The 14,532-nt window shown below is 41.3% G+C and overlaps 1 protein-coding gene across 15 annotated transcripts in view; it reads right to left on the reverse strand.

The window, feature by feature from the left end:
• The window catches only part of BAZ2B (bromodomain adjacent to zinc finger domain 2B), a 284,396-nt gene that overhangs the window by 236,597 nt on the left and 33,267 nt on the right, over positions 1–14,532 (reverse strand). The window contains exons 1-2 of one of the 15 annotated variants that reach the window (XM_053260544.1): positions 3,167–3,182; positions 1,030–1,125 (exon numbers count right to left, since the gene is read on the reverse strand). The exons of the other annotated variants lie outside the window; for them this stretch is intronic. The gene's annotated coding sequence lies outside the window, so the exon portion shown is untranslated. Of the gene's footprint in view, positions 1–1,029; positions 1,126–3,166; positions 3,183–14,532 lie in introns of those variants that run through there. 15 annotated transcript variants of the gene reach the window in all.

The following is a 14,532-nucleotide window of genomic DNA, read 5'->3' on the forward strand; positions in this document are numbered from 1 at the left end:
ATGTTATGTTCAGTGTTATGTACAATCTGTGTGCAGTGCACATGCATACAAATATGGGCACATGTACAATTTTTCACACATTATATTCAGTGCATGTATAGTAGTGCATTTCCCATTTAAGGGGATCTGTACTCAGGTTCACTTTTAAAATAAACACAATTATGTTTTAATGTTTATGACTGTACAAGGCTACAGAAACCTGTATGCACATACAACATTATGTTTAGTCATCTCTTCTAAGACCCTGTGTACATCTCCTATACATATTCCACGCTGGTGTCCACAACAACCTCTGAACATGCTGCCAACACAGCAGGCTAATTCACAAAGAAATTGCACATCATTGAAATCTGAATAGTCTAGTGGTTTGTGGATCTTTAACTTAGTTAAAAACAATCCTTTAAACTAGTAGCAAATGGCAAAGGAGTAAAGAGAACAATGGGAAAGGAGAAACCAGGAAAGAATAGAAAAGGAAGAACTAAAGGAGTAATTAATATTTAACATGGAGAAAGGGCACGATAGAAATAAATATTAAAACAAATACAGAAAGAGGGGAAGGAATGGAACAATTTTAACTTTATAGCAAAGCTGAAGAATCTAGCACAAACATATTGGCATTTATATCCCTCAAAAACCCTTTCCATTGAGCTGGAAACAGAGTTATATTGATAATATGCAGACGATTACTAGGGGAGTGGCGAAAAAATTACAATTCAGGTAAGAGGTTATCAAGCCAACAAAAATGGGTATTTTTGTCATTCTGCCAGGAGATTCATGGATATTTCCTTGTGGCTTTTAGAAAAGTACATGACTTTCAGAAAGGTTAACCGGGAAGGAACTGATTGGTTAGTAGCATCATAATGGAAACATAGTTACGCTTAGACAGTTTTATGCCCAATCACATTTCTTGCTTAATTCTGTAACAAATTGTGTAAGTAAACAGATGTGTCCATTGCCCATAGGTAAGCTAATCAATCAGTAGTGTATGCATTTTTTACAAGCTACCAGGAAGAGAGAAAAGACACCTACAGGGCTTCTGAAACACAGACTGGATGAATGTCCACCACAAGTCAGTTCTTCTGCTACCACATATATGACCAAATGCCACGTAAGCCCTGAGATATTCTGTGGGTGGGAGAAGAAAGTAAGGGTAAGAAATCTCATTTTATCTTAAATAATTCATATAGATGGATAATGGAAGTGCTGACAGGCCAGAGCAAGAAAGAACACTTATCTAGTATGATAGAAGATGTTGTGCACAGTCAGATTTGGGATAGACTACATAAAACTCTTAATGAGCATCAAAATATGGATGCAAAGATATTCAGGTATTCTGGAATTTCTATCACTGTTACACTAGAATAAAGCATGGTAAGTAGTTTTTGGCTGACAAAAATTTATGTAACAGCTTTAGGGCAATTCCATGAAAACAAATACATAGAGGCAAAAAATTTGAAAATGGTGTAAACTAACCAAAGTTGGTGTCATTTTCAAGAGGAATATCTGAAGATCAACAATACATACATATTTAATCCATACTAGCTACAATATTAGCCAAGAAGTCTGAAATGACTAACAATATGAAATGACCCTCAACATGTTTCCTTTCTTACAGAGCACTTCTGGAGCATAGAGAGTGCTGCAAAGTTTCTGGTGCAACAGCTGCAGAAAGTACTGAGGGAGTTATATATGGATCCCTTTCATGTCCCCTCAGAGCTTTCTAATCTGCACACGTTGTTCGTTAGGATGTAAGCCGCTATGAGGCTGTTCTCATGTTCTCCTAGCCTAGCCAGGCTAGGCTGCTCATGTGGAGCACCAGGATCCGCATGAAAGTTGGTGTTCCTGCCCAGCCAAACCTTACTATTAAACTTATTATTAAGCGAGGGCTCTTTTAACTCGGCTGCTGGGATCATGCTGCACGCAGCCAGAGGAGACACAGAGACAGGAGCCTAGAGCACCCGCCTGACAGGGGAATCCCCCAATGCACTGCACTCAGCGTGCAAAGCATTGTGGGATACTCAGAGGATATAAATGAAATGGCCTTAAAGTAGGAGATATTTCATTGCCTGTGGGTATATATAATATCAACTTGAAAACAGAGGCGTATCTAGGAAAAATAGCACTTAGGGCAAGCACTGAAATTGCACCCCCTGTCCAAACATCAAGGTCGTTAATCTTTTAATATTTCAAAAACTCTTTAGCAGTGGACATAGCCAGACCAAAAAATGCTGGAAAACTACAAATTTTAGTATGCTGGGGCTCATGAAATACCCAAATACTATGTGGAGGTGTACTTAGAAAACTAAACAGAAGTGCCTGTCTAATTCTCTACTATGCATTGTAGCATCACTATTACATAAGTTTTAAAAATCAATGGAGAATTTGACTTTTCCCAGATACTCTGGAAATAATTAAAGGATATGCAGAGTAAACTGTGTCACTGCTTGGAATACATTCTAGTATTTCAAAAAGACAGTTAAAATGAGAAAAAGACAGCAAGAAACTCCCAGTGGGCCTTAATACTAAGGATTTCACACTGATTCAAAGACAAACTCACCATTAATAGCCATATTATTAAGACATCACATTTAACTCACATCACAAGAAGCAAATGAATACAATCCTAGCTCATAAGCTTCAGCTCAGTATTCACAAGCCCTGATTCTCTGTACATAGTGCCAAACTGAATATGTGTACAGTGACATATTATATTTTTAAAAAATTAATTTTTTTTAACCTGTAGCTCCTTCGGGGGGCTTCTTAAAGGCTGTGGGGGGGGTCTACAAAGGTTCCCCTCCCCTCTGGCCTCTAGGGAACCATTTCCCTAGGTGATGGCCTCGCAGGAACCATTTGAGCATGTGCGGTGGCCTTTTTAAAAAATATTTTTAAAGGCCGCTAAAAACAAGGCCTGGTATGGCCTAGGGCCTCACAGAGGCCATTTGAGCATGCGCGGTGGCCGTTTTGTCTTCGGCAGCCATTTTTTAATTTTAAAAAAATGGCGCCCCCCCTTCTAGTGGTGCCCTGCCTGCCCTACCCTAGATATGCCCCTGCTTGAAAATCTGTTCATGACCACAGTCATTAAAGTAGTGTCATAGTTATTCTGTTATCCCTTGATTTGTTCTTTATATCAAATTCAGATAATTGGTCTATTGAGCATGATACTTACAGTATCAGCAGGCATCAGTTCTTCAAGTTCTCAGGTGGAGTCTTTCCATCAAAGACCCTTTTAACTAGAGATGCCTAGGACCAAACCAGGGGCCTAATGTATACAAAGCAACCACTGAGCTCTTCTTCCTCAGAGATCCAATAGATGAACAGGACCTGAGAAGATCACATTAGAATGGCAGGGAGATTCAGTGTTCAGATCCAAACACTGACTTTTTTAAAAAAGTCAGTTCACCTTCTCGTTTTATATAAGCAGATACAGGTTGCAGAGTCTCTAATAACCATACTTCCAAACATATCTGCAGGACCTATATATCGGAGGTTAAGGAAAAGGGAAATGGAGTGTAGATGACAGAATGATTGCCAATCCCAATTAGGAATTCAGAAATTGATATCCCATTATAAAGACCTTGCAATGGTTTCCACTATACTGAATGCTACTTTCTCCCATGGATCCTACCAATCCTGACTGAGGATCCACTTCTGTCAAATTATACTTTTATTCTTCAAGTCCATAGATATAATAGGAGCAATCTTTATTGGGGCAATTATTATTGGCCTGCCTAGCTCAGCTGCCACCCAGCCTCATCCTTTTTGGACACTTCACAGCAGCCTGCCACTCTGCATGAGAGGGAGTGAGGAAAAGACTGTCCTATTAACATATCTGTATTCTCTTGCTATCCACCGTGATAATTTTTCTGTCAGAAAAATGTGGTATATTCATGTAATGCATGTATACATACATACATGCATCACCATTCTCTTCTCATGGCTCTAGTCTTATCTCACAGGACAACTTGCAGGCAAATCCTGTAGGCCTCACACAACCCCTGCAAGAACATAGCACAGAAGCCCTCTTCAGAGGGTCCTTTCCGCCAAAAGGTTTTCCCCATAATAATACGCTGTTGTCACAGTAGCCCTCTTCAGACTGTATGAATTCCACAGGCACTCACAACTGCAAAAGTGGGGAGCAAGTTCCACTATCTTGCTGTCTCACCTGATGAATATACTTACGGTGCCATTTTTCTGAAAGAGGATGCACTGTAAGCGTGTTTACAGGTGATTCCATGAGCTGTAACCTCGATTGATGGAGGTTGCAGCCCATGGAATCACTGGTGAACACACAGCACGTCCCTCTTCAGAACATAAGAACATAAGAGCAGCCCTGCTGGATCAGGCCCAAGGCCCATCTAGTCCAGCATCCTGTTTCGCACAGTGGCCCACCAGATGCCATTGGGAGCCTACAGTCAGGAGTTGAGGGCATGCCCTCTCACCTGCCATTACTCCCCTGCAACTGGTACTCAGAGGCACCCTGTCCTTGAGGCAGGAGATGGCCTACAGCCCTCCGACTAGTAGCCATTGATAGACCTCTGCTCCATGAAGTCATCCAAACCCCTCTTAAAGCCATCCAGGCTGTTGGCCGTCACCACATCCTGTGGCAGAGAGTTCCACAAGTGGATCACGCGTTGTGTGAAAAAGTACTTCCGTTTGTTGGTCCTAGACCTCCTGGCAATCAATTTCATGGAGTGACCCCTGGTTCTAGTGTTGTGTGAGAGGGAAAAGAATTTCTATCTCTCCACTTTCTCCACACCATGCATGATTTTATAGACCTCTATCATGTCTCCCCGCAGTCGTATTTTTTCTAAACTAAAAAGCCCCAGGTGTTGTAGTCTTGCCTCATAGGAAAGGTGCTCTAGTCCCCTGATCATCTTGGTTGCCCTTTTCTGTACCTTCTCCAGTTCAACAATGTCCTTTTTAAGATGTGGTGACCAGAACTGTACGCAGTACTCCAAGTGTGGTCGCACCATAGTTTTGTATAAGGGCATTATAATGTTAGCCGTTTTATTTTCAATCCCCTTCCTAATGATCCCTAGCATGGAATTTGCCTTTTTCACAGCTGCCGCACATTGAGTCGACACTTTCAACGAGCTGTCAACCACAACCCCAAGATCCCTCTCCTGGTCCGTCACCGACAGCTCAGATCCCATCAGCATATACTTGAAGTTGGGGGTTTTCGTCCCAATGTGCATCACTTTACACTTGCTAACATTGAACTGCATTTGCCATTTTGTCGCCCACTTCCCCAGGTTGGAGAGATCCTTTTGGAGCTGCTCACAATCCATTTGAGATTTCACTACCCGGAAGAGTTTGGTATCATCTGCAAATTTGGCCACGTTGCTGCTTACCCCTGCTTCTACATCATTTATGAATACATTAAAAAGCACCGGTCCCAGTACAGATCCCTGGGGGACCCCACTTCTTACTTCCCTCCATTGTGAAAACTCTCCATTTATACCTACCCTCTGTTTCCTGTCTTTCAACCAGTTAGCAATCCACACATGTACTTGTCCCTTTATCCCATGACAGCTAAGTTTCCTCAGGAGCCTTTGATGAGGAACTTTGTCAAAAGCTTTTTGGAAGTCCAGGTAGACTATGTCAACTGGATCACCTTGATCCACACACTTGTTGACACTCTCAAAGAAGTCCAAAAGGTTGGTGAGGCAAGATTTACCTTTGCGGAAGCCATGCTGGCTCACTCCGAGCAGGGCCTGTTCTTCTAGGTGCTTTACAATTTTATCCTTGAGGAGGCTTTCCATCAATTTGCCTGGAACGGATGTTAGGCTAACTGGCCTGTAATTTCCCGGATCTCCCCTGGATCCCTTTTTGAAAATCGGTGTTACATTTGCCACTCTCCAGTCCTCTGGTACAAAGCCCGATTTCAGGGATAAGTTAAATATTTTAGCAAGAAGGTCGGCAATTTCACATTTGAGTTCTTTGAGGACTCTTGGATGGATGCCATCCGGCCCTGGTGATTTGTTAGCTTTCAGTTTTTCCAGACAGTTTAGAACATCATCCCTTGTCACTTTTATCTGACTCAGCTCTCTAGCCTCCATCCCTAAAAAGCCTGGTTCAGGAACAGGTATATGCTCAGTATCCTCTGCCGTGAAGACAGATGCAAAGAACTCATTCAGTTTCTCTGCAACCTCCATATCCTCCTTAATAATCCCTTTCACTCCCTCATTGTCTAATGGCCCAACTGCCTCCCTGGCAGGTTTCCTGCTTCTGATGTACTTAAAGAAGTTTTTGTTATTCCCCTTGATACTTTTGGCTAAATGTTCCTCAAACTCTCTTTTTGCCTCCCTTATTGTCACCTTGCATTTCTTTTGCCAGAGTTTGTGTTCCTTTTCGTTCTCTTCGTTTGGACAGGCCTTCCAATTTCGGAAGGAAGTCTTCTTCCCTTTTATGGCTTCCTTGACGGTACCCGTTAGCCATGCTGGCATCCTCCTGGACTTAGTGGTACCTTTGCTCCTTTTGGGTATACAATCTAACTGGGTTTCTAGTATTGTGGTTTTGAGTAAACCCCATGCACTCTGGAGCGAAGTGACTCTCCTGATTTCCCCCCTCAGCTTTTTTTTCACCATACTCCTCATTTTGGAGAAGTTTCCTCTTCTGAAATTCAAAATGTCCGTGTTAGACATCCTTGGTGATTCTCTCCCCGCATGTATGCTGAGACAAATGGTGCCATAAGCATGTGCACCCAGCAGGAAGAGGTGAGCGACAGTAGGGCAGCGGGACATCCTCCTCACTTTTGCAGTTGTAAGTGTGAGCACCTGTAGCACTCATACTGTCTAAAGAGGGCTACTGTGACAACAGCTATTATGATGGTGAAAACCTTTTGGCAGAGGCTTGATCAAATACACCGAACCAGTCATGCAATCATAAATACACTTACCATGAAGTTCAACTGACCAAAATGGAACCTATTTTTGAACAAACGTATAAAGGATTGCACTGTAAATTATACATTACAAAAGCAAGATTAATTGAATAATAGTGGGAGAGGGGTAACATTTTGTTATGTCAACATTTAAAAGTTGCCTTTCTTCTTCTGCCATCCTAAGAGTTATCCTGTATTTTCTGAAATTATCTGTAAATTATGCTTGAATATTATGCAGTTTTTTTGGCCAGTTTGAGCTGCAAGATATGGTAAAAATATAAACTCGAGATTACATGGTTTAAAACTACTAAGAACATATTGCTAAAAAAAAAAAGACTATTAACATTATTTTGGTCGCAAATTACAGTATACATTACATTACAGAATGCTTCTTAGATAAAACTGACAACTTGTTTGACAAAGAAACAATACTTAGGATGCATGGAATAGAAAGGGTTTATTAGCCAATGTGCCTGTTATAAAATATATATGTATTAGATTATATACATTTCTGTTTCCAAATATAAACAGCAATTAATGTTTTAAAACTAATAGTGAAAGTACAGGCAACTAGAATATCACTAAGGAGAATTTTCTGCTTTTCATTTCTAGTTGTTTCTATAAAGAAAAGCTGACGATGAGGTCTCCGAAATTAATGGATAGGAACTGAAGTGTTAGCTGCTAGCTGTAAGATTCTCTAGGTAATAAATTTTAGCATGACAAAATCTAGTTGTTTAAAAGTGGCTGTCAGGATTTTGACGCTTCTGTCGGTACCACATGACTTCAAGTCTAATGGAAGGTTTCAAATGGATCAAAGCACTAATAAACATGACAATTAGAGAGACGATAAGATTTTATATGATGAAGGGTTGGTGTGCTCGACAGTTGTTCTATGGATTAAAAAGAAGGTGGCCATTTTCTCATTGGAACTATAGTTGTCTTCTCAGGGTGTGGCTGCTGATAGAGATATCTTAGGATTTATGTTCCACCAAGGTCATGCTCAACATTTTACAGAAAGTATGTGGAAAATACAGAAGATGTGTTGAGAGTGTACACCTCTGCATTGTGATTGCTTAGTTTTATTTCACTTTTTTAAAAACTGCCATGTGTCACTGAATAGCATGCCCACTTTGTGTTCACATGTACATGCAACATTGCCTAGCATCTATATTATCTATATAATTAATTCTCCAAGACAGGCCATGCGTGGGGACGTAGCAGAAAGGAGGCGATTGGCTGACAGAGGGGTAGGAGGCTATTGGCTGACAGAGTTCACAAGCAGAAACATCTGATTGGGCAGTGGGGATTCCATATGCAGATAGGGAGAAGGAGCCTGTGAGAGCAGAAGCACCATGGTGACTTGGCAGTGGGGATTTCGTATGCAGATAGGGAGGAGGAGCCTGTGGCCCCATGGTGATTGGGCAGTGAGGATTCCATATGCAGATAAGGAGGAGGAGCCTGTGATGCTTAAGGTCACTTGGAATGCAACTATTACTGGTCGGAAGATGTTCTTGATTGTAGAGGAGAGGAATCTATCTATATATAAAAGGATAGTAGGCAGGGGTCTGTGAAGAGAGGGGTCATGAGGGAAGAAAGATCCCCTTCGGGAGAAGGAAGTTGCCGTTGTGTGAATTAGATGAGGAAACAAGATGCCTGCCCCTGGCCCGCCAGGGTGAGGCAACGGTGGCGGGCCCTGGCCCGGCCGCATGGAAGAAGTGGCGGGGTACCAGTGTAGCCTGGCCAACAGCAGCAGGACGGCCTGGCCCGGGGGGACAGCGGGGGTGGAGTGGCCAATCGGCCAACCAGAAAGCCGGGCATGCTGGTGTGGCGGGGACGGCTGGGCCTAACTATAGGCTCAGATGCTCTGCGCCCAGGCCCACTAGTTTACCATTAAAAGACAAAGATTCGGTTATGGAAGATTCTTTAAAATGCAAACACAATACACTGGTACAAGACAAAATATGTTATTGAAATAAAAATCCAAAATGTATGCATTTTACATTTTGAGAATATTTGTATAAACAAACAAGTATCTGAACCTAGGACAAACAAAATTAAAGCACATGTATATATTGCATTAAAAGTACCAATTCATTACAGTCTCTTTAAAATCCGCAAAACGTTTACAACCACCACCTGTTCTATTGACCCTTGCCCAACATGGCTAATACTATCTGGCAGGGAGGTTGTTGTAGAAGGCCTAGTAGAGATCATAAATACTTCTCTGAGGGCAGTATGCCTCCTTGCCTTAAAAAGACAATTATTAGACCACTTCTGAAGAAGCCTGCCTGGGATTACTTAGAGTTGAGCAACTATGGGCCTGTCTCCAACCTTCCGTGGCTGAGCAAGGTAATTGAGGGGGAGTCTTGGATGAAACTGATTATCTAGACCCATTTCAGACCAGATTTCGGGTGGGCTATGGGGTGGAGACTGCCTTGGTCAGCCTGATGGATGATCTCCAATTGGAAATTGATAGAGGAAGTGTGACTCTGTGGGTCCTTTTGGACCTCTCGGAGGCTTTTGATACTATCAATCATAGTATCCTTCTGGAGCATCTGAGGGGGTTGGGAGTGGAAGACACTGCTTTGTAGTGGTTCCACTCTTACCTCTCAGGTAGATTCCATATCTCTCTCGGGGACTGTTGTTCTTCAAAAACTGAACTTTGGTATGGTGTCCCTCAGGACTCCACATTGTCTCCGATGTTGTTTAACATCTACATGAAACTGCTGAGAGAGATCATCAGGAGATTTGGTGCAGGGTGTTATCAGTATGCTGATGTCACTCAAATCTTTTTCTCCATGTCAACATCATCAGGAGAAGGCATAACCTTCCTAAATGCCTGCCTGGAAGCAGTGACGGGCTGGATGAGAGGTAACAGGCTGAGACTGAATCCAGATAAGATGGAAGTACTTATTGTGCAGGGTTGGAACTCGGGAGATGATTTTGATCTGCCTGTTCTGGATGGGGTCACACTTCCCCAGAAGGAACAGGTACGCAGTCTGGGGGTGCTTCTGGACACAAAACTCTCCTTGGTGTTCCAGGTTAAGGCAGTGGCCAGAGGTGCCTTTTATATACTTTGGCTGATACGCCAGCTGCGTCCGTTTCTTGACATAAATGACCTCAGAACAGTAGTACATCTGCTGGTCACCTCCAGACTTGACTATTGCAATGCGCTCCATGTGGGGCTGTCTTTGTACATAGTCTGGAAACAGCAGTTAGTCCAGAATGTTTCAGCCAAGTTGGTCTCTGGGTCATCTCGGAGATACCATATCACTCCTATCTTAAAATATCTACACTGGCTGCCAATATGTTTCTGGGCAAAGTACAAGGTTTTAGTTATAACCTATAAAGCCCTAAACAGCTTGGGCCCTGGGTATTTAAGAGAACATCTTCTTTGCTATAAACCAAACTGCTCATTGAGATCATCTGGAGAGGATCGTCTGCAGTTGCCACCAGCTCATCTGGTGGCTACTCAGGGACGGGCCTTCTCCATTGCTCCCCCAAGGCTTTGGAACACTCCCTGCTGAAATAAGAGCCTCTCCATCTCTTACAACTTTTAAAAGGGCAGTCAAGACACATTTGTTCATCCAAGCTTTTAATTAGATATTGTTTTCATTGTGTTTTAATAGTTTTAACATTTTAAATTTTAATTGTTGAAATGTTTTAATCTTTTTATTGGTTGTTTAAATAGTTTTGTTGTAAACCACCCAGAGAACTTACATTTTGGATGGTATAAAAATGTGTTAGTTAGTTAGTTAGATAAATAAATAAATAAAAGACATCTATTAATAAGGAGATAGTACATTATATTTTATCAGTACTTTTTAAGCAATATATGAACATGCTTTAATTTTGTTGTCCTATTTTATTTAGAAAGATGCATTTTATTTACATGTATCCCTGAAGAAGAGCATAGCTCAAACTATGTACACATTGCATGTTGTAGTTCAATACATGTATTTTGTCTTGACCCCATGAACTAGTTTTTCCCCATTCTTGCACTTCTTGGTGGGAGTAGTCCTTTCTTTAATTCAGATTCCTAAAAACAAAGCAAGACAATCCAGATAATTTCAATCTTATTCGTGTTCAAAGGGGAAATCAATTAGCCATAGCTGAACATCCATTTTTTATTTCATGATACCTCCAAGGTTTACATAGAAGACATAGGAAGCTGCCTTCTACCGAGTCAGACCACATTGGTCCACTTCTTCAAGGTTACAGGCAGGAGACTCAGCCCTATCTGGAGACACCAGGAAGGGAACTTAGAACCTTCTGCATGCAAGCATGCAGTTGTTCTTTGCAGAATGGCCCCATCCCCTAAGGGGAATATCTTAAGTGCTCACATGTAGTCACCCATTCAAATGCAAACCAGGGTGGACCCTGCTTAGCAAAGGGTACAAAGGGGACCATGCTTAGCAAAGGGGCTCTCCTCTATCTGCAGCTCTGTCAGCTATTATTATTGTTTCCTTGGAAAGTAATACTTGGAGAAATGTCCAGCTTAGAACAATATGAGACCAAAGATTTATTTTGTCCCTTCCCTCTTTTCACAGTCTCCTGAAGAATATGATGATTCTATTAATGAAAACAAAACAAAACTTCAACTGGGGACTCTTAACTGCAGGTTATTTATACAAAAATCTTGTGATACTTCTGTTTGCGCAAGAATCTTGTGATCTTCCTTTTCATAGAAAATTAGGTGGGAAATGGATTATTAATTACTTCACAGCCCACACCATTTGCAAACCCTTTTTTGAAGTTCAGACTACAGTAGAGAAAAGGTCCAAATATCTTAGTATAAATGTTTGGCTATTCACCTATTGATTGAACTGGCTTTATCATATGTCCACAAGGACACAAGACAGATTGACACGCAATGATCAACACTGGATAGCTGGCTGTACTTTATAAGATACAGTATTAAGTACATAAGTTAAAATAATTTGTTATATTATCATAAAATCCATCCAAACTACTATTAGCAGGATGTAACAGGAGCAAAATATTCCAACAAATTAATATTACTTTCAAGGTTAAAATTGTTAAGCATGTAGAAGAACAGGCCCTGCAAGGACAACCAGAATGGCTTCTGCAAAGGCAAATCTTGTCTCACCAAACTTTTGGAGTTCTTTGAGAATATCAACAGGTGTGTGAATAAAGGTGACCCAGTTGACATAGTATAGCTGGACTTTCAAAAAGCTTTTGACAAAGTTCCATATCAAAGACTCTTGAGAAAACCTAGTAGTCATGGGATAAGGGGACAAGTTCATATGTGGATTGGTAACTGGTAGAAGGACCGGAAACAGAGGATGGGTATAAATGGACACTTCTCTAAATGGAGGGAAGGAAGGTCCCCGAGGGATCCTTACTGGGACAAGTGCTTTTTAATCTATCCATAAATGATCTAGATGTTGGGGTAAGCAGCAACGTGGCCAAATTTACAGATGATACCAAACTCTTCCGGGTAGTGAAATCCAAAAGAGATTGCAAGGAGCTCCAAAAAGATCTCTCCAAACTGGGGGAATGGTCAACAAAATGGCAAATGTGGTTCAATGTTGGCAAGTATAAACCCCAACTTCACATATATGCTGATGGGATCTGAGCTGTTGGTGACTAATCAGGAGAAGAATCTTGGGGTCATGGTGGACAGCATGAAGAAAGTGTCAACTCAATGTGTGGCAGCTGTGAAAAGGGAAAATTCCATGCTTGTAATCATTAGGAAGGGAACTGAAAATAAAACTGCTAATATCATAATGCCCTTATACAAAACTATAGCCCAGCCACATTTGGAGTACTGCATGCAGTTCTGGTTACCATAACTTAAGAAGGGTATTGTAGAACTAGAAAAGGTGCAGAAGAGGGCAACCAAGATGATCAGGGGCCTAGAACAGCTTCCTTATGAGGCAGGGCTACAACACCTGGGGCTTTTTGATTTAGAAAAAAAATGACTGAGGGGAGACATGATAGAGGTCTATAAAATAATACATGGTGTGGAGAAAGTGGATAGAAATAAATTTTTCTCCCTCTCGCATAACCCTAGAACCAGGGGTCATCTCATGAAACTGATGACCAAGAAGTTTGGAACTGACAAAAGGAAGTACTTTTTCACACAACGCATAATCAACTTATGGAATTCTTTGCCTCAAGATGTGTTGACAGCCACCAATCTGGATGGCTTTAAGAGGGGTTTAGATAAATTCATGGAGAACAGGTCTATCACTGGCAACTAGTTTGAGGGCTTTAGGCAACTTCCAGCCTCAGAAGCAGGATGCCTCTGAATAACAGTTGCAGGAGAGCAACAGCAGTAGAGAAGGCATGCCCTCACCTCTTGCCTGTGGGCTTCTGGGAGATATCTGATGGGCCACTGTGCGAAACATTATGCTAGACTAGATGGGTCTTGGGCCTGACCCAGTAGGGCTGTTCTAATGTAAATCTATTATGGCAAATATGGTGTTACAGGAACTCCAGCATCTAGTCGTCAGCCTGTCTGGAGTTGAGGGAACACTGGAAAAGAGAAAATGATGAGCTGACCTAAATATATGCCATGCTGAGCCAAACCCACATGTAGACCCACATCTATTTCCACCAGCGGCCAAACAGAACACTCTGGGAAGCTAAGAAATTGGACATGGAAGAGACACCATCTGGTCTTCAAAATTATAGTTCTATGAGCACAGAGGACAATATAGGGACAGATGATCTACCAGTGACCGATTAGCCATTATAGCTAAACAGGAATATACAGGCATAGGCTCTTCAAAGGAAAATTAAGATTAATCCCAACAGAATCCAGAGAAGGGATACAATATTGTGAGTAATATACTGGGCTATTAAGAAAAATAATAGGTGCTTCTTATTACTGGTGCTTCCTTCCTACTAGGAAGCACCAACCCTGATACAAGAGAAAGTCTTTCAAGAACAGATCAAATGTAGGTAAAAATGCAGAAACAAGCAAGTAACAGGTTTACAGGGTCTGATTTGCCTCCAAATCGATCCATTGCATACCATCTGGGAGATGGACAGGAAAAGTTATTTAGTATTATTTATTACGAGATTGTTATACCATTCTTCAATGGTGTTTCTAGAGCAGTTTACAAATCATAATTTTAAAAAATCATTTAAATATTAAAATAATAAAACAACAGTTAAAATAGCAACACAATTACTTCAAAATCTGGAGAAAATAAGAAGCGTATGCTTTCAATAGGAGCAGGATACACAGCTACAGAAGTTACGCACAATTAACTTCTTCCAATCGTAAGGGTGGGCCCAGGCTAGCATTTTGTGTGTGATCTGGAACTTATAATCATACTAGTGGGTGGCAGAATCTACATCATATGCTGAGATCTGCCACCTGCTGTTTCTGTTTAAGTCTCCATTTTTACATGAGTAATCATGGACCTCATTAAAAATTGTCCGAACCATCCAATTATTGATGTGAGAAGATTTGAGTTGTCCCCACTTTCTGGGCACAGCTCCACTCTTTTTCCTGAATAGTACTTTTACCTTTTTTGAAACAGCAATTTCACAAAACAAGTGTCATTGCATTCATTCCTCATAAATTCTTTGCTCATTTCTTCTATGAATTCCTGTTACCAAACAATCCAACAGGGTTTCCTCCTTTTCTGAGGCACACTTTTTGATACAAGACC

This window comes from Hemicordylus capensis, chromosome 1 (genome assembly GCF_027244095.1).
Source record: "Hemicordylus capensis ecotype Gifberg chromosome 1, rHemCap1.1.pri, whole genome shotgun sequence".
In the NCBI taxonomy this organism is placed as follows: domain Eukaryota; kingdom Metazoa; phylum Chordata; class Lepidosauria; order Squamata; family Cordylidae; genus Hemicordylus; species Hemicordylus capensis.